Source organism: Protopterus annectens, chromosome 3.part0 (assembly GCF_019279795.1).
Source record: "Protopterus annectens isolate FY-2018-M chromosome 3.part0, PAN1.0, whole genome shotgun sequence".
NCBI classification, from domain to species: Eukaryota; Metazoa; Chordata; order Ceratodontiformes; family Protopteridae; genus Protopterus; species Protopterus annectens.
In genome coordinates, this window is record NC_056731.1 from 1,083,534,986 (window position 1) to 1,083,557,371 (window position 22,386).

Sequence of the window (22,386 nt, forward strand, 5' to 3'; positions counted from 1 at the left end):
GAAATCCACAAAGCTCAAAGTAGACACTAGGTCAAAGTACAATGTTATATCAGTATATACATTTGCAAACGTAAGAACCAACAAACAGCTCAATGTAATCAGCAGTGCGAGACTTGTTGAGTATGGAAGTGAAGAAATTCATACTGAAGGTTCAGTAATACTTCCATGTTATTTGGCTGAGAACTGTTGCAACTTATTATTTTATGTAGTCTGAAGACCATTGCAATCGTTACTAGGTCTCAAAGATAGTTTGAGAATGAATCTGCTTTCTTTTGCTAAAGACGTTCATCATGTGAGTGCGGTTCCAAGTTCAAATTTTGCAGAAGCCATTTTCTCAGAATATGCTGATGTTTTTGATGGCAAGTTGGGCAAGCTTCCAGTTGTGTAACTCTATGAAATTAAACCTCAGCGTCAGTCCAGTGGTCAGAACAGCAAGAAAAGTTCCAATAGCTATGCAAGATAAAGTCAAAGCTCAGCTGGGTAAGATGGTGCAGCAAGGTGAGATTTGTCCAGTCACAGAACCAACTGAATGGGTATCATCCATGGTAGCTGCTCACAAGAAAGGCTCAGATGAAATCAGAATATGCATGTACCCTAGAGATTTGAACAACGCATTAAAGAGGCCATATCATCCAATGTACAAAGTTGAGGAAGTCGCAGCTCTAATACCGCCATTGTATTTTCTGTTTTGGATGCAAAGAGTTCATTTTGGCAAGTGATGCTGGATTGCAAATCCTCATTTCTAACTACTTTTAGTACCCTGTTTGGCAGATACAGATTTCTAAGGATGCCATTTGGAATAAATTGTGCAAGTGAAGTCTTTCAGTGTGCAGTGGAACAAATGTTTTCAGGTTATCCTTGTGCCATAATAATAGATGATCTACTAAGTGGAGGCAATGATGAAGCAGAACATGAAGAGCGAGAGAGAAACCTGAACCCAGTTCTAGACAGAGCATGTGAAATAAACTCGAAGCTTGATCCTCTGAAGTGCAAAGTCAGACTTTTCAGAAGTAACCTTCATAGGACATGTATTTAAAAGTACAGGCTTAAAACCTGACCAGACCAAACAAACAGCTATTTTACAGATGGCAGCACCAGATAATGTGCAGACTTTCCAATGTTTTCTGGGTACAGCAGATTTCATTTCAGCAAGTTGACAGCTAACATGAAAAAATGTTGTATGGTCATGGATACAACATCATCAAAAGGTGTTTGATGACCTTAAGTAAAAAATTACGACCCCCCCCCCCCCCCGTGTTAAGGTACTATGATGTGAATAAATGAGTTGTCCTATCCTGTAATGCTTCTAATTTTGAACTTGGTGCAGTTATTCTGCAAGAATTCTGACCAGTAGTCTATGCATCTAGGACACTTACTTAAACTGAGATGCATTATGCTCAAATTGAGAAAGAGCTTCTAGCAATAGTTTTTTCATGTTCCAAGTTTCACAATTCTATTTATGGTCAAGCTATTCAAATTGAAACCGATCATCACCCTCTAGTAACTATTCTAAAGAAACCAATGCATTCTGCTCTGGTGAGATTACAAAGAATGATGCTCAGATTGCAAAAGTACAATTTCACAATGGTCTACACTAAAGGTAAATTGATTTATCTGGCTGATAATTTATCCAGATCATCTAGAAGTACAACAGAACAACTTGATGCTGAAAATTTTAACTTTGATGTAATGTCATTGCATAAATTTTCCACCAATAGACTTGATGAATTGCGAGATCAGACTATGACTGATCAAATTTCGGAAAAGCTCAATCACTACATCCTTGTTGGATTCCTGTCAAAACAATCTAGTGTATCACCCAAGCTGCAATCATACTTTTCCTACAGAGATGAATTGTTGATGGAAAATGATGTTATTTTCAAAGGTCCTAAAATTGTTCCTGCTTGATTACAGCATAAATATATCCAGATTTTGCATTGTGGCCACCCAGGTTTATTATCCACTAAGAGAAGGGCCAGAGAACTAGTATTTTGGCCTTCTTTATCAAAAGACATTGATGGTGTTCTTTCTTCTTCTTTGATATGTAATAGTACCAGAGCACATTTGCAAAAGGAACCACTTAATCTAAGTCCAATACCTGAACTAACTTGGTCTACTGTTGCAACTGATATCTTTGAATGGAATAATCAGCACTATTTGGTTTTGATAGACTCTTACTTGAACTGTTTTGAGACTGATCTATCAAACTTAACCTCAACAGCTGTTATCACTAAGCTTAAACGTCATTTTTTATTTCATGGTAGTCATCACAAACTTTATTCTGACAATGGTCCTCAATTTACTAGCCAGTTGTTTCAGAAATTTGTGAATTGGGACTTTGTACATGTCACTAGTAGTCCTGAATATCCTCAATCCAATGGCCTAGCAGAAAGAGCAGTACAGAGTGCAAAGCAATTACTTGAAAAGTCAAAGCGTGACAATACCGATGTCATCTTGAATTTACTTAATTTCAGAAACATACCTTGTGACGATATTCTTGGCTCAAGTTCTCAAAGACTGCTTTCTAGACAAACTAGAACTATGATACCTATTTCATAAAGTATGTTGAAGCCTGACTCTGAGAACAATTAAACCATCAAAGCTCAACTGATGAAGAAGCACAATATCCATAAATCTAGTTAAGACAGATTGAGCAGATTACTTCATTCATTGAGGGAAGGAGAGATGTTACAAATCCAGACAACAAAAGGTTTTGATTGAATAGGACAGATAACAGGCATCTATGCCTAGCCGAGATCTTATTGGGTAACCTCTGAGGGTGTATAGTATAGGAGGAATCACAGATATCTTCTTCCTGTACCAGAATCATTACCATTGCAATCACAATATTGTATCTGTGATGCAGACTCTAAATCAAAGACTGAGTCAGACATTGTTTCCAGACCAGTTTGTGTTCAAAAGTCTGATTCTGTTCCAGTCAGTAATTTGAACATTCCACAGGTCAACCATTTTGCAGAGACTGTTCCAGTTGCTAAAACTGATTCCCAATTCTATGTCACATGATATGGATGAGTTTCTAAGCCTAGTGTGAAACACACAGCAATGTGGACTTGATTGTATATACATGTGAACTTAGTATTGTATAATGCATGTCTCTAGATTATTTGTGATTTCTGCATGCTAAATATTTCATGACAAATTGCATGATCTATTTCTCAAAGAGGGAGGATATAGATCAGAGTGTAACGTGTGTGTGCTATATCTTTAAGAATCATGTGTGGCTGTGCATGCACATATAAATTCCAGACATGTGCAATCCCTAGTGCCATTTTGGAAAAGCAGCCAGTGTGGAAGCATGTATGATCACAGCAGTTAGTTTGTAAATAAGTTACTTAGTCAGAGTCAAATAAGCTTTACAGTAATGGATGTGTATAGAATAAAGCTGCTAAACAGAACCGACAAAGACTTGTTTATTCGGAAAGTGACAACACCTATTAACCATTAATGTTGTGCAGGTTGGCATAATCAGGCCAGTGCCTACTAAGCCTTAATGGTCCAGGTGTATAAACCAAGCTGTATCAGACCTGCTTGTAAAGGCCAGTATGCTTGCTTTCAAACCCAAACACATCTTGCCAGGCCACTAGATAAATGGAATGCAACTGCTTGGTGTGATGAGACCTCTGAGCACAACCAGTGCAGAAAATGGGGTGGTGGTGGATCTGCAAGGCAGCTGCCTATGCTAAGAGCCATGCACAGTAGTGAAGGGAAGGAGGGCATTTGAGGCTCTGAAGAGGAAATATGAAAATGCCAAAGCACTCAGCTTTACATAGCAAGCCCTTCATCAGCACCCCTCCCCCAACTTGCTAGCAGACAATGTGGCTTAGGGTTTAGCCATTCTAACATTTCCAAAATATCTATCAATTGCAGTAAGTGTCTTGATATATTGATTGGGGCTTGGTATAATAGTTAATGTGTTTGATTCACAGACAGAAGGTACAGTGTTTGATTCTCACCTTTGGAGGGATTGGTTAAGCTTAAAATTACCGATTAGGAAAGCTAGCCCAGTAATTAGCTATGTAATTATGGGGAGCGGGTTAGCATAATAGTCAAGGTGTTTACCTTGCAAACACAAGGTACAGTGTTTGATTCTTACCTCTGGGGGAAATTGATTAGACTTAAAATGGCTCAAAAAGACAGCGTAGTATTCATTAGTTGTATTATATTAAAGCTCAGGCTTATATCTCACTAGTATAAATTATATTATTTGAAACTTGCAGAAGCAGCCTTTCTTCAATTAACTGGTCCTTACGACAAAAAAAAAATGATGATGGCAATACAGAATATTTCTTTTTTTTCCCCATTGGTTGTAAGGTCATGTCACGCTGTGGTTAGAAAATTGCTTTTCAAATTATAAGACAGCATGTGGGCCTGGAATTAAGAAATGAGAGCTGTCATTTTCAAAAGTAAATTGTATATTACACTGTATGAGTGAAAATATGAGAGACTGTCAGTGCTCTTAGGTTGCATTAGTAAAATGAAGCACATCCTTATAGCTTGCATGCCTTTCACTTCCTCTACACTAGAGTTTTATAACTCTTTTAATAAACCTAATTCATAATTGACTGCATGGTAAGTTTGTCTAGTTACCTGATAAAAATATTGTATCCTGCAGTCAATGAATGTAGTGATTCTGCAAGCCAACTTTTGACTGAAACATTAAAACGCTTAGAATTCTAATATGAGCATTTAACTAATGAGGTGAACTTTTCTAATCTTCTAATGATGGCACAGAGAAAAAGCTGCTTTTGACAATTTATTATTGCAGTCCTGAATATATAAGCTGAAAATAGTAGCATATTACAAAGTCATCATGCCATATGCAAAATCTTCCCTCAGAATAATCATCTCAAAAATCATAAACTGTAAGCACAAATAATTAGGATGTCCCAACTAATATAATTTATGAAGTATAATTATATATCAGGAAAACAAATTATTGTTGCATCATAAATTCTGTTTCTAAATGAAAGGTCCTGAGCTTCCTGCATGTTAGCACCCTAAATGTTCAGGTGAGACAGGCTGAGTGTGATGAAGGGAGTAACTCATTAAGCCATAATGACGGCTGGTATTTCTCCAGGATCGTACCTCAAGGCATCAAATAATTTATCTTAATAATTGCAAAACCATATTTCATACAAGCTCTTGAAAGATTTTATGTTAAGGCTTACATGATGGGGAACACTGCTACATTAATATCTGTCATCTGAATAGTGCAGCTAATGAGATATTGAATGTTGTTCATATATAGCTATAAGTTCAGATTTTTCTAACTCTCAAGAAAACTTGATTCATCTAAACACTCAAGTAACATCCTAGCCTCATATGAAACTGCTCATCTAGATGAAGAAAAAATGTTGCTAATGGTATACATATAGCTTGAGAAGTTACTGAGATATTCCAAGTTATTTGAAAATCATTCAACATTTAATATTAACTGTGTTTAGTGTGCCTTTTAAAATCCCATTTAAAACTTAGAATCTGATGTGTGACCACTGTAAGTATTAGAGTGTGCTGAATAGTTTCACATTTGTATGTCTTGTGATTTTAGAGAGATGATTGTTTGTTTCAACTGTGAGGATATAATTTTGTTTGTGAAAATACTAAAAATTCAACCTTTGAATGTTATAGTACAAATTTAAGGAGCAATTCCGGAGGGAATGTGTTAGGTGTATAGTAGTTCATGAAGAAACTGAGGGAACTAGAAGAGAAAGTGTGTTTACTTAAGTTTCTAAATGGAATATTACTAACAGTCCAGAATTACAGTGTAAACAAATTTCTGTGTGTGTGTATATGCATTACGATCTCCTACTAGAATATTGTAATCCAGAATCCATAATTTCATTTCAAAGCTGTAAACTTCTAAACCTAGAAGTCTAATGCCAAACATAACACATATAAAACTTAATCAGCATTACACTTGTTACCATTTCCAACCAAATCTGCAATAATATACAGTTCTTCTCAAAGAGGAATTAGACTTTCGGTGAAGCATGCAACAATTTGAAATCATCTGTTAGATGTAAATGCAAATCCTTTCAAACAATTTTTAGTAAAAAAAGTCAGTAAAATAGTAATTTATTTCTTTTGATAGTGCCAGTGATGTCTTTATATGCTAAGTGAAATGGATTTTGCTGGAGGAAACATTTGTCTGACTGTGCCAATGAACGGGGTGGTTCTTAAGGGTGCTGCCAGGCAGAGGATATATACAGGGGTGAATATAAGGGGTGTTGGCAGTTTTATTTGCCAGTTTGGTGAGGTAACAGTGCCTATCAATGCAAATATATCGCTTTGCCCAACTACCTTGATGAAAGCCCTTTAAGCTTATAAAAATAGGTTGACAGGTTTTGCACACACACACACACACACACACACACACATATTATATATATATATATATATATATATATATATATATATATATATATATATATATATATATAATACACATACATTTTTTTGTTGATATCAATTACATTTGGTTTTGTATTAGTTAACACTAGGGCAGAAGATGTAAAAAATAAATCTGGTTATTGCGCTAGTCATGCTGCAGGTGAATGATAGTTTATTGACATGAGGTTATTAAGTGGTTTATTGATTTGCATTACATTTACAGGCAGTTAATACTGCTTTTTCTGGGGTGTTACTGATAAGCCTTTTAAATGTGTTTGTCTTCTCTTTCCCCCTTACATTTGCTACAAAAAGAATGGGGTTCATAAAGATTTAAGGAAGGAGAAAGTTTTTAGTGTGTGTTTTTATGAGATTATGCTAATAGCATGTTTAAGAATTATCAATAATCTTCCTTCATCCCTGACAATACTTAATGCTGTTTTCCACTGCTCAGATAGATTATATATATATAATAAAGAGGTATGTCAAACAGTTAAAAAATGACGAAAAGAAGTGTTGCAGCATATTGTCATAAAGAGTAGGGAACAGTTATGTTTTAATCCTTTATTCACCTCTCTTTTTTCACTAGAACTTGAGTGAAACTTGTTTACAGGTCATTTGTGCTACAGCAAATTCTAACAAGATATATGTGCTCCTGACCTTTTCTCTCAAAAGAGATTTTACATAGGTGCAATCCCATGGGAGGTAAATTATTCCTGTTGTTTGTCTTCTATTTTTGTACAAAGTGCCATATTCAAATCTGGAATAGTTAAATTTTTTTTGAGTTCACAGCTGACATCTTCAATTACGATTTACCACTTGTTTTTAATTATGCAGCAAAGTTTTTTTTTTTTTTGTTAAGTAGACAGAGGAGGTCTTAGGAGAATGGTATATGCATTTCTGGTGTGTGTGTGTGTGTGTGTGTGTGTGTGTGTGTGTGTGTGTGTGTGTGTGTGTGTGTGTATGTATGTGCGTGTGTGCGTGTGTGTGTGTATGTGCCCGCACGCGCACGTGTTGCTTTGACATTTGGGCTCTGTGGTCACACATATAGCTACAAGGTAATTAATTCAAATATATTTAACAGTATATAATAAAGATACTAGTTAGGCAATTAAGAATAATTTTAGGTATGCTTTGCTATTCACCTCCTTGAAAACTAGCTACACTAATGGGTCACACTTCTTGCAGTGTGGGTCATAAAAGTATGTGCGATTATTAGCAGCAGAAGTATAAATAATAAATAAGTACATAACTAAATAAGTAAATAAAGAGGGAACAAAAGAATTATAAATGTTAGAAACCTTAGACGGTTAGTCTCAGTGGTGTTTGTTAGTAGATGAAGTAGGTTTCACACTGTCCAATTTATGAATTATGAGATAACATGCTCTACAATTTAGGAAGGTGGCTTGTGACCAATTTTTGTAGAAAAAGGTGACAGTAAGGTAGCCTTGTGTAGGTCAGCTGTCACATCATTATCATACAGAAATCAACTCAATAAAAAAAAAGTCAAAGAATTAAGAAGTGGATACCCAGGATCTGTGTTGGTAGATATTAAGCACAAGCACAAGCTAGTATGGACACGTTTTGCTATGTCATCTATGAGTAATTAATGCCAGGCAAGAAAGTATGTATGTTTTAACTGGTTAATGATTTCTTCTCAGGTAATGCCATCATTTGAGGACATGAAGGTTCATTGGGATGACACTGCATCACAAGCAAAATCCTTTTTTGAAGAGTTTGCTGATGGTGGACAACAGGTCATTGTAGCATCTATGTCTAAGACACCAGCAGAAGAAGTATTGGAGCCACCAGCTGGTGTGGAGAAGATCAGCAGTTTAGCTAGAGACTGAGGCACAAGGCACACAAGAGTGTGTCAAAAATAATAACTACTGACCCCAACCCAGTCTCCCATGAAAGTATGCAGCATCAGCAGGAGTAGGGTAATGCTATCAGGAATTTGGAGGGGGAGTGTGTTTTTATGATCATTTTAGAGGAAGAATACAATGCTTAAATTTTATTAGAGGGTAGGATGTCAAAGATGTTTGATTTGATGTTAGAGAAGGGTTTGGTTCCTGCATAGCAGCAAGGTATCCTTACAAAAGATATGCAAGTCCTGCTGCTTGGGATAGGCACTGCCACAACCATTTCTCACTAAACCATAGGGCAGAATCCCTTGGTGTCATCCAATCAGGTTTCACATTCAGCTGAGCTGCCCCCCCCCCCCCCCTTGGGGTGCCTATTGTACACATCACCACAGATATTACAGCTCATATCCCAACAGCTGTTAAGGATAAGACTTTTAAAGGGAGTTTGTGGATGTTTTTGATTTGGTTTATCAGGATGGTATCCAAATGGTATTGGCAGTCAATGTGTCAAGTTCTAAAGATTTGATGGCAACTTTGACAGCCTTGGGGTGCAAACAGACTAGCTGTTTCTGATTACATGACTTCGACAATTGGCTGGTAGGGTTACTATGTTGTTGTTGTGTCTTTCGGCTTTTCCCAGTTAGGGGTCGCCACAGCAGAATTCCGGTCCACTATTGATTGGCAGTAGATTTTTACGTGCCGAGTTGCCGGCCCTGACGCACTACCTTCAACGAAGGTACGCCCATTCACGCATGTCTCCACACAAAAGACGCTCTAGCTGAGAATCGAACAGGACAACATCTTACTGTGAAGCAACAACTATTATATTATATTATATTATATTATATTATATTATATTATATTATACTATATTATATTATATTATATTATATTATATCACTGTCATTATAGAAAGGGAGCCTCCTAAAACCCTCCACGTCCTATCATATTATCCCAACAGCAAGGAGGATGTCATGGCAGAGTGTGATGATAGACCAGCCTACACTTCCTGCTACCCATTGCTGAATGAAGGAAAGAATAAGCTTAAACCATGTTGGGTTTTCAATAGTGGGCACTGCTATTGGCCATCCTGTTGCTTTAACCAGTCTTGTTCCTTTTATTAGAAGCATACCTCTCAACCTGGAAACATCTAAAATCTGGACAAGGCCCATGAAAAATAGGTACAAATCTGTGTGCTGATTAACATAAAATTTGCATACATAATAACATGACCCCACCCACTCCAATGGAATTGTGGGATACCAACTTTCAAACAAAACTGAACAGACAACCAAAATATGACACCGGAGTCCCCCTGCAGCCATTCCAATGTCCCATTACCTGGTTATTTTGCCCCATTTACCATAAACACTAATGTGCATATTACTTTATTTCTCCAATGATTTTGATTTTATTTTTACATTTTATAGCATAATGCACAAACACTAAGACATATGCTAAACAAAGCAATACTGTCTCACAACAAATCACAATGAAAACAGACTTAGCATTAAAACATTCTCTGACCTTGAAACTCGCATTCATTGAAACAGCATTGAAACCCATGCCAAATCCAAGCAAAATGCATCTGGCCAGTGGTGGATAAAGATTACCTTTGGGCTGTTTTCAATATTCAAATCAAAGGCCCCTTGCACACACAAAAAACATCCTCCCTAACACAATTCAAGTGCAACCTAGACAAATGTACAGGAAACCAGAAATGCATTCCTGGTTTGGCACCTATGTCTCTAATGGACACAGGTAACCTGTAAATGGTTCATCTCCAAAACCCTGCTTAGACTTATCAAGGGTATCAGAACTTGTCAGAGATTTGGGATGCATGGCTAGGCTTAAAAAGGCCCTTGTGGTCGTTAGCCTAGTAAATACCTATGAACCTATGAAGGAAATTATAATTTGCATTTACAGAAACTTTGAGAAAAATGCAAGTGACTACATTGCCCTTGCTAGGATAGTAGTCTAATAATGTAAAGGTCAAATCTGAATACTAATTGTGAAACTTGCAAGTGTTGCAATTATTGATTTCTCTTCTTACCATCTATATAAAGCTATAGGCCAGCAGTGGAAAGAGTGAAAGAAGTTAGGCACTGAACACATTGCAAGGTTACTTGAAATTTAAAGTTGTAGCAAGATTCTATAATATACAAAGCCTTAATCAAATATTCGGAAACACCCTGTATCTTAAGAACTCCCTGTTTGATCAGTGAGTTACAGATTTAGGATACCAGCTTTAGAATGTGATTTTTGGGATTGGCACCATTTCTTGGTCCTAATTATATTTCCAGTGCTAACTTACCTGTCAACTGGGTAACTATACAGGTTGTAATAATTAGCTAAACAGTTATACAATCAGTGATGCAGACTTGGAAAAGAAAACCCATTGTTGTTGACACTTGTGCAATATATTTATTTGTTCTGCAGCATAAAATAATCTGAGTTACACTGTACAAATCGGAGAACCACTGCAATGTAAATATCAGTTTTTCATAAATTGTCACGTTTTCTTTTTTGCAAACTCTGGCAGCTCCAAGTATTTTTGTTGAAATAGTTAACAGTAGTCCTGTGAGTAAAGCTAATAAATTGCAAAACATTTTACAGTTTAGTCATAATGAGTCACTTTACTTCTGCATCATACCAGCTGTTCTCTTATTTCCCAATTCCAGTCATAGCTTGCCACATCAAATTACATAACAACACTTCTAAACTTCATCTCTGTGCTTCCCTTCCCATAGTCAGCTAATAGGTTAACAGTGAAACAGCTTGTGACCAGAAGAACAGAAGTCTGCACACACATACATGCCGTCAAGCAAGGAGAGGGATTATCCAACCTTACATTGCATATCATGTTTATTTTTTTAAGAAATGTGAATGGCAAAATCCCCTTTCCTTCTAATCTGGAAAGTGTTTCGAATTCTCTGTGATGCACTGCACTAGTCATTCATTCAGTGTTGCCACTGATTATGGATCGAGTTTATAATTATTATTATAATATCAATAACTTCCATTTTACTCCCTCTTTCTCTCTCAGACACACACACACGCACACCACTTCCTACCTTTCTAGTTGGCAGCAGCTCTTTCTCTGTACAGCAGGCAGCATAGAGATATCCAGTCAGCAGCAGTTGTAGTCCGTGCAGCATAGATCCAAAGGTTGTTACTCCCATTGCAGTCATCCAGGCTCGCTCACAGTTTCCAGCAATTCCACATGCCTTGCTTGCAGTTTCAAATGGTTGCTGTTCTGTTCCTGTTTCAAATGGCTGCTGTGATCCCGCTAAGGATTTAAGAAGCATTTCATCCAGAAATGCATGCATGCCTTAGCTTCAGCTCAATTCCGCAGGCTGTCTCACAGAGCTGACGTCATCACGTATAGGTTCATAGGTTCATAGGTTCATACTAGGCTATCTGCCCGAGGGCATTTACAAGCCTAGCCCAATAGTTTTGTGGTATATAGTTTTTATAGTATGGGGAACTATACCCATTATTTTGCTGTGCCTCTGTTGAGCAGTGACACTGAGGTAATCCCTGGGGTATATCTGCAATGACTTCAGTTCAAAAAGCCAGGAAATTTTAAATTCAAGTGCCGGAAAACTCGGAAATTAAAGGACAAGTGCTGGAAAACTCGGAAATTAAGGGGTGCCACTTGGGAATCGTGACACCCCATTAGTTGGACCCCAAAACTTGGATTTTACCAGGTAATTCGGTACGGTTGGGAGGTATGATTAGAAGGGTCACCCAGTGACTAAATGTTGGTCTAAAGAAGCTGAGCTGACTGGCAATGGTTCACAGAAGGTAGAAGGCCACACTTCAGCTGATAGCTTGGAACAAGTTAGACCAGTGACAGAACAAGAGTTGCGATTTATAGTTTCATATTTTCATAGGAGTTTACTATACTAATGGCCCTAGAGCCATTACAAGCCTAGCCATATTTATCCTAAGTTGCCCCAATTGTCAGTGGTTAGGTGAGTGATATGCAAGGGACTATGGCAGTTAATACCAACTTCCTCTGTCCAGAAGGGACATGGGCACCACCCCAGGATTGAATTTGTGGTCACGCATCCATTAATCTAGGTTACATTTGAAGAGGGTCAGGGAGGGGCTCTGTTTCACCTGAAATGAAAGCTTGTTCCCAAGAAGCTGTAATTTCTGAAAATGTATCTATCTCTCTACCATAACATGTTCATGTCAGAGGCTAGGTTAAGATCCCTGTAGTGAGTGACCCTCCTACAGTTTGATTTACGAATGTGTAGCATTTCCATAATGGCTGGGTCAGTGACTGCCTTGTAAGCCAGGCAGAGGTCACACCTTAGCAGAGTGTAGGAAACAGAATATAGTGACAGGACTTTCAGTCTTTCAGCATAAGACTTGTTTTGTGTACCCTGTAATTTCTTGGTGAGAAACCTCTGTGGCCTTTCCAGTTGTTACAGGTGTCTGGTGAGTTACATGCAAAATGGAGCATTGTATTTAATTATTTGTCTGATTGAGGCCAAGTATAATGGAGTTATAACATCCTTAGCTCTAGATGGGATGCCTTTATCTATAAGATGTCACATAGCATGACGTTCTTTCTATTGTGGATACAAACATACATACATACATGCATACAAATGTTTCAAGCACAGGCATTAAAACCTTTCTAGCTTGCCAATATGCCAAAGCACTTGTTCCCATAATAAATGTCCAGGCTGTTCTTAAAAATATCTAAACTAGTACTTGCTTTAATGTAATTTGGTAGTTTGTTCCAAGCATTAGCTACTCTGTCAGAGAACCAAATAGTACACTTCTCATTCCTATAGAATCTTCTAGATAGGTGGTCTGAAGACTTTCTGGTACTTTTTGATAACCCCAAACATTCCCAGAAGTAGTTGTCCCTAAACGCCCTATATAGCTAAATAAGATCTCCTCTTAAATATCTATAAGAAACACTATACAAGTTCAGATATTTTAGTCTTTCATAATAACTTAGATTTTCACATCCATGGATGCTCTTAGTATATTTCTACTGTACTCTTTCCAGTTTATTCATGCTTGTTTTCCTATAAGGTTTCCATATTGTTATTCCATACACAGGTTTGGGTCTAATGTAACTAACAAACAAAGACTTCATTATGTTTGATTTCCTAGACTTTATAAATCTTTTTATACAACCTATAGTTCTATAACTTTCATTAGCCAATTGGTTGATATGATTAGAAACACTCATAGCTGAATCTACCCATATATCCATGTCCTTAAAAGAGTCTACAGTTTCAGTCACTGTGTGCTGTAGTAAATATTCACCTTTCAGTTTATGTCTCCTAAATCTCATATACTTAGTTTTTGATGTATTTATCAACATATTATTCTCCTGTGCCCAAATGGTCAATTTAGTCAAATTATTTTGCAGACATCCCTTATCTGTAATACTTGTAATCAGTTTACCCAATTTCAGGTCGTCAGCATATACACTATAGAACACCTCAGATGAAAAAGTAAGGTCTGAAAGATACAATCTAAACAATTAAGGGCCTAGTACAGAGCCCTGTGGGACACCTTGACTGTAATCAAGGATTTCACCTGTCCAGTTGGTGTGTGATACTTGCCATGTCCTATTTGTAAGCCATGCAGTTATCCATCTAATCAACAGTACATCAATACCTTATTGTACTAATGTATTGATCAGTGTTTTGTGCATGAACCTATCAAATGGTGAAGTTAAATCTATATAAATCACATCACAGCGCAATTTTTCATTCATAGCCGTTATTATATTGTTATAGAACATCTTGTTACATGTATTAATAGATCTATTTTCAACATATGCATGCTGATATATGGTTTCAAGTTCCAACCTATCCAGTACTGACAATAACTTATCCAGTATTACCTTCTCCATTATTTTTCAACAATAAGAAAGTAGACTTAAGGGTCTATATGATTCTGGGTTTGTCCTACTCCCCTTTCCTTTAAGGACAGGTGTGATAAGTGCATGTCTCCAATCTTTAGGATTCTCCCCATATTTATATGACCTAGCGAATAATAGATGTAATTGCATTGTAAGTTCTTGCTGAAGTGTTCTCAGGTCATTGTTATTTATTCCGTCTCCTCCCTGTGCTTTGTTTGGATCCAGTTTGCACAGTTCTTTTTCAATATAATCTAATTTGATTCCAGTATCTGGGGTTACCTGGATGTCACTAGGACAACTTACCACCACTTTTGTGGAGCCAAACTGTTTTGCATAAGATTTTGTAAATATGTCTATAATCTGTTGTGTCTGAGAATACATTTTAGAATCTGCACACAGTTTATCAGTTTGTGTATCTTTACTCCTTCCACATCTTATGTATCTATAAAAAGGTTTCCTATTATGCTCAATATCTTTATATACATTTTCTTCAAATTTTTCTTGATCTTGTCTAACAGTATGCTTAATCTGTTTGTCCAGCTTGTTTATTTCATTTTTCAAAGTTGTAGTTCGACCTCTCTTCCATTTCTTATATTTTTTGTCTCTCAACTTAATCAGGTATCTTGTTCTTATGGAAATATTCCCCCTGATGTTGCGTGCATAGATCCTGATGTTAAACATTTTTTTGACTTTTTACACTCAAACACTTTCTCTTTCAAAACTTTCCACATTCCATGCAGTTTTTCCACTGAACACCTCACTCCATTTAGTTTTATATAGTAACTGTTTTGCTTCCCTATAATCTGTAATTAACCTTCTGTGCATTGGCTTAGATTTCAGTTTGGCAGAATTATCTAGCAGCAAATTAACCTTTATAACCCCATGATCACTGCACATCAATGGTGGTAAAACTTGACTTGAAGTTACAGTAATTTCTTTGGGAACACAAACAATATCTAGTATATTCCATCCCCTGGTAGTTTTTTTTACAATCTGAAGCATTTGTTGTTCCTGAATATACTTTGAGAATAATTTCTTTACTAACGTTGTTGAATCAATATCATTCCAGTCTGTTTCTGGTGAATTTAAGTCCCCAGCTAATATTATTCTTCCCTCCTGTGTTTCATGTAAGAAATGTATAAATTCCTCTAGGTCATCTGCACTTGACTTTGGTGGTCTGTACACTCCAATAATTGTTATATGTTCTAGGGTTGTCTTTATTGTCACAGTTACACAGTCTATAGTATTGGTGTTATCATTGAACATGTAATAATCACAAGTCTCATAAGCTATCTTTAATCCCTATCATAACACCTCCACCTGATTTTTTGTTAGAATGTCTGTTACATTCAAAACATTTATACCCTGATTGAACTGGTTTCCAGTCGTTGTTCTTTGACCATGTTTCACAAACTATAACAACATCAATCTTGTGGGAATGTAGCAAATTTTCTAATAAAATAACTTTATTATTAATCCTCCTAGCATTAACGACCATCAGAGATGCATCAAATGTTGCTATCTGTGAACTGTTACATTTTTGACTTGGTAAAAGTCCTGGCTAGTGTTTGTCAAATATTGCAAAATATCTGCTGCAAATATTCTCTTCCCTGATCTAGACAAATGCACACCATCCTGTCTGAACACGCATGCCCAAAAGAAGGCTTGGATGCTCTATACATTTCCATTTTTTTAAAACAGGACATTTTTTCCATGCAGGTGTTTATCCAAAAAATCGTTTTATTCACAGTGACCTAACTATCCTTTCTATAGGTGATTTGTGAAAAAATATGTCCTAACACCAGTACAAGCTAAACTACCTAGGAGGGCTGTCAGTTCCCGACTTTGTACCAACATGAATAAAAACAGATCCATACTTTCTTACATTAAGACGTTCCAAGGCTTGTTTCACATCTTCTATTTTTGCTCCTGGCAAGCATAACACTACTCAATGTTCATTATCATCTCTGCAAATATAAATATTATTTCCTCTAATAACTGAATCTCCAATTACAAGAATATCTTTGCTGACCATCTCTGAAGAATCTTCAGCTTCTTATACAGTCATTTCTGCTCTATCAATTGTTACAAAGGACAGATCTTCATCACTATTAGTCTTATTAATTCCATTGTTTTCATTGCATATTAAATTCTCATCCAGCTGGTATTGTAAATCCACAGCTTGAGCCCTGTAGTCAACATCTGTCTTTCTCTACTTTTTTCTTACAGTGATGTTCTTCAATCTTTCCACGTTCAGTTTTGATTTCTTCCTTTTCACCTGCCCCTTGCCTCTTTTTTTTACCTTTTCCATTGGAAAGGTGATGCCTTTTTCTGTAGACTGAGGGTTTTCTGATAGACAGATATCTTCATTCCCTGTCACCAGTGTGTTACATAACAAAGCAGAATCCTTTTTACTACATAGTCTCTTTCCTTTACAGTCATTAGTCAGTTTCTTTTTCTTCCTTATTTGTTGAGAACTTCTTCCTTTCTTTCTTTTTTTCTTTCCTTCTAAACAAACCAGACCCTCAGATTGCTGAGTACTTGCATCCACAATTCCATAGTTATCAGGGGCCTCATCATGTTTCATAGGAGTTGAATGTGCTTTGCAGAAAATAGATGCATAATTTCCTAAATCTATTTGTTCTATGCCTAACATTATTTAGTTCATCAGTCCAGTCATTAATATATAGTACACATGGTCCATGGTACATGGTACATGGTAGTCAGTTTTCAGATTGCCATCAAACATAATACCCACATCATGTACCACTGAGTCAACACTTAGGAGGTGATGTCTGTAATGTAATTAGCAAGGAAGTCAGGTTTTCCAAAGGGAATAATAATGCATTTTTTTGCATTTAGCTTTAATCCATGGCTTTGGCATCAATCATTTGATTGTGTTAATCCTGTCTGCAGTATATTAACATTGTTGGGGGATTCAGTGATTGCTCCCAATTTGCAATTGTCAGCAAACATCGTCAGCCACAGACTATTCAAGTTTGCCTGGACTTCTGAGAAATAAATTCTGCACAGTAAAGGGTACAGTACATAAGTATGCCAATGGAGACTTGTCTTTTGCTAGAGGTGAAGTCACCCACTTTGACACTATGTGTCCTGTTGCTGAGCCAGCTGGCTACCCATCTGGTAATGTAGGGGTTAAGTCCCAACTGGGAGAGTTTCTCTATAATACCTGAGTGGGGGATTGTGTCAAATGTCTTGGCTAGGTCATGATAGGTGGTATGCATTGTCTTTCCCTCATCCATGGCCTTGGTGACTTTCTCGGAGAAGTCGACCATGTTTAACAGGCATGATCTACCTTTAACAAATCCAAACTGGGTTGAGTTCAGAGTTTGTAGAGTTCCTATGTCCTTGTTTATGAGGTCCATAAAGATTCTTTCCATGGCCTTGCAGGTGAGGCTAGTTAAGTTTATGGGCCTATAATTCCCAGGGTAAGTTGATGGTCCCCCTTTGTGCAGAGGGATTATTGCTGCTGCCCTCCATTCTGCTGGAACAAATCCAGTTCTCAGGCTGTAGTTAAAACTCCACTGGAACGTAGCCACTTCTCAGGCTGTGGTTAAACAGGGGTCCAAGTCGGTCTGTTAAATCATGTTTTAAGTTGTTTAAAAGGCAACTTAGGATGTTGTCTGGTCCCATTGATGCCATGTTTTTGGCCTTGGAGAGTGCCAAGATGACCGTCTCTCTTGAGATAATGGGTTGAGGAATGGTGGCAGGTATACTTTGGGGGATGACTGGAGGGGACAAAGGGGTAAAGTTTTCTCCAAACCTGTCAGCTAGAAGGTTGGCTATTACCTCCAGTTAAGTATGGGTGATGCCATCCACAACCAGTTCAGCAGATAGCTGGGTATTCCCTTTTAGATTTTGGATGTAGTCAAAAAATGCCTTGTTTATAGTTTAATCAATTGATTTGATTTGTAGTGGATGTCTTTGTAAATACTTTGGTTATTTTATTGAATGTTATAACTATTTCTATTTTAATTGCTTGTATAAAATTGTTATGATATTTATTTTGTATGTTAAAAACAATAAACTTGTTTTAAAAAAAAAATGCCTTGTGATTATCCTTAGCTAAGGAGGCTAATTTTGCTTCATAGTTAGCTTGGGAGGACTTGACAAGATCTTTGATTTATTTATTTAAACTAGAGAGGGATTTCTGTCTTTGCTGAGCTAATTCCCTTTTGTTCTTGGACATTAGTTTCTTTCTCTTGTTGTACAGCCTGCATATACTAGGAGTCCACCAGGATGGCTTGTTTTTTTGGCAAGACCTGGTATTAATCCAGTCGGGTGCAGCTGATTCTATACAACTACTTAAGTGGTTAAAAGGACATAGGTGTACATCTCTGCATAGGAGCCTGTGTTGTCTGTGGTTGAAGTGGCTTTTAAACTTCTTATACCATTACTTAGTAGGATGTAATTTGTCATGGAAATATTCTTAAGAATTGTTGAGCTTGAGGGTATCTGGCCGTATAATTACACTGAACAAGACTGAGTTATGGTCCAATCTTACCACTGAGGACATCACATGGGGAATGGGTGTAATGCTCTCCCATGTTAGTGAGTACTATGTCCAGGACATTTGATCCTCTTGTTGGTGTGCTGAAAAGCTGTTCCAGAGTATTTTCATTGACAAAGTCGACAAGCTTTTCCAGAGTACTTGCACTGACAAAGTCCAAGAACCTCTGAGCCAGCATGTTTGTGGTCATGTATGTTTCTAGTCAATGGTAGGGTAAGTAACTCCAGTAAGTCCAGGTATGCAGTATGCTTTTCCTGTTTCATGGTGGGGGACCTATAGCTAGCTATGATGCCATAGTGGGCTTTGCCTATAGTTAATTGTACATGGAGTAGATCAACAGTGCCATACTGTTTGACCAGTCTCAAGGAGTACTTATCCTTAATGAAGATGGATACACTTCTTCCTTTAGTTCTTTCATGCTCAGTTTGTGGTCTGAACATATGGAAGATATTGTAGCCCTGTATAGCCGGGGTGTTTTGTGCACTTTTGAACAATGTCTTGTTGACTACACAGATGTCAGCGTCTTCATAAATGAGAAGTGCTTCCAAGGAGTGTAGTTTCTTGTTTAGTCTCCTAGTTTTAAGCAGCAGTACCTTCAGTTTATCTAGAGAGGATTTTATTATGTTGGGAGGTTGGTAATTTTGATACTGCCTAAAAAAGGAACAATAGGGGTGGCTAATGCCTTTGCCAGTATCCACAAGCCTAGAGAAGACAGGTGCAGACCATCTCTGGCAAAGCAGCATGGCCTGTCGACCATGTCTTTCCAGGCTGACAGATACTGAATCTCCATGGGCTGACATTAGAAGCTAAGCCAATTTTTAAAGTCAATGATTTGTTGTTTGTATTGCAGCATCATCCATGGAGAGGGTAGAATGCTGCTTAAGGCCATTCTTATACCGGCCTATGACACATAATCTGAGAGCTCAGTCATGTCTCTCTTCATATAGTCCAGTGAGGCACATCTCAAGTTATTCACCATGACATGGGGTCATACTGGTACTTGTGGTTGAGCGACTTGAGTGTTTGAGTGGCTTGATGGATCCTGGCATCTGACAAGCAGCTAACTGCATCTCACTCCTCATCCAGTGGTGTGCATGTTATTATGTGTTTTTGTTGTTTTTGGCATTGTTATGTATGCAAGTGTTTTACTTTTGGGAGGGCTCTGATCTTTTGGTAAGTTACTGGTGAGTACCTCTACATATGTGGGTTTATGTGTCATATCCTGATTTAGCGTGGGAAGTGTGTGGGTGCTGACATTGTGTGCTGGCAACTGGTTTGGCATTCAATGTGTCCTTATGTGAGAGTCTTGCCTCCAGTTTCATAGTGTAACTACATCACTCACATAAAGTATTTGTTTGTTTCAGGAATAAGTGGTTACCAGTATATATGAGACAATTGCTATATTGCCTCCGGATGCCCATATTTATTGGACTGTCCAGAGAGATGATGGAAAACTGCCTGTCCCTTGTAGCAGGCTCTTACTGTATATTTTAATAGGAAAGGGAATGGGTTAATTTGATAGGAATGTTGCTAGTAGTGCCACAACTACAAGAATAACCTATACTTTGTCTAGGCTAAGGTTGATCAATAAGGCAATGCTGATCAGTGTCCAAGTAAGTTGCTGTTAGAGTGGCAGAAAAGCTTCGAAAGTTTTCACTGAGAGCTGTTTAGGGGAAAAAACTGAGCTTCTAGACTTTTGTACCTATAAAAAGGCACCGTGAGCCACTACTGCATGAAAAGCAGCACCATGCAACTATGAGGCTTAAATATGAGCAAAGAGAAACAAGATTTAAGCTAACTACCAATCAGAAAAGTACACAATAAGCCTTCCACCAGCTATCAACAATTCAGGTTAGATCAGCACACTTCTGCCACAAGGGTGCAGAAAAACACCTTCTTAATGTAGAATAGTTAGTTTGGTGCCCAAGTGTAACAACACCACAAAATCTACCAGCAACTAACAGATGCAATAATATAGTGCAATTAACTACTTAAAGCAGCAGCAGGCAATATAGTGTTCTCTTTTTTAACTTTTAAAGTACAATCACAATATATAAGAGAAGTGCAAAAAGCTACTTGGAATCTGTTAGTGCGCTTCCCTGCTCAGACAGACAAGGAAAACATCTACTGTCACTAGAAGAATAATCCCCATTCTCCTAATGTAAAATGCCAGTAAAGGAGTGTCTGAATTGAAATGTTACCAAAAACAAACTTAAAAGCTATGAAATGCTACCACCAACCAACTTAAACATAAGGCTATGGCAGTGTACTTTAAACAGCTTATAAAAGTGTGATTATACAATAAAAATCTTCACTTTGTATAAATGAGCCAAGAGTCACTCAATTGTACAGAATTTATAAAGGCACTAAAAGCAAGATAAGCTGATTAATAAGCCCTCCAGCCAATAAAACTACATGCAGAAATCTGAAGTGTTTCCTCAACCTAATGAGACTAGGCTACCTCACAGTACACTAGATGGAAAATCCACTGACCTCTTGATGTAAAAACAAGTGCTTGCTATTGTGTAAAAATGTAATACTTTATCCAACAGCTAACTAGATAATGAATTCAGAAGAAGTTAACCAGTAGAATAGACAATGAGAGACAAACTGGACTTTTGCAATATAAGCACAAGGAAAGGCAAACAATTCAAGATATCAACAGCAATGCAGAAAGGGAGGCTTATTAAGCTTAATTTGCAGTAGGGGTGGGCAGCTTAAAATTACCAGGTTTGAAAAGCAGATCACTGAAAAGGAGGGTGGGTGGAAAAACTAGCACGGAATCACCAGCAGTGCTTTAGTTTATAAATGCTTGAAAACTTTTCAGGAAAAGACAAAGGCCGAGAAATTCACTGTGTATTTAAGTATTACTCAAACAATTTAACCAACGAAAAACATGTGAAATGTGCAGCTGAGCTTATTTAAGTGTATATCTCTCCCACAGGACAAAAACACCAGGCCAAACAGATTTTTTAAACCAGAAAACAAAATGGAGCAAGTAAAACAGAAAGGAGGAAAAAAACAGACAAGTAAAACCAAAATGCAGCACTTTAATAACACTCTGGCACCTCAGCTTAGAATAGCCTTCATGGAGTAAAAAAACTATTGAAAAATCGTCAAATATATAACAAATAAATTACAAATCAATTAGACAATAAACTAATTATGATCAATTAAATTAGATTCAATTAACCCCCAGTTGCATTCATTATTCAGACCCAAAGGGGACAATGTATTACATTTTAAAATAAAGATTCTTTATAAAGTAATTTATTTATAAGAAGTGATTCTGTAACATATTCGCAACAAACTTTTTCTAAAATACTGGCTTTTAAGCCAGAAGGATTTGAATTAAGACAGTTCTTATAATGCTGTGCATCAGGACTCTCCAACGTATGTTTAATATATCTGGCATGTTCTTGTAGACTCAACTTAAACCTCCTTTTACTTTGACCAATATAAAAAAGACCACAAGGACATTTCAGAGCATATATAATACCCTCTATCTATCCTTTTTTATAAAAAAAAAAAATGCCATTAATATTTGATAATAAATTTACTAAATAGTGATATGAACAGCAGTGTCCACATTGAAAAATGCCTAAAGGCGCAATATGTGACGGTACTTTGCTAGATGGAAGAAAAAAAATTCTGAACTAACAGATCTTTTAAACTCCTACTAT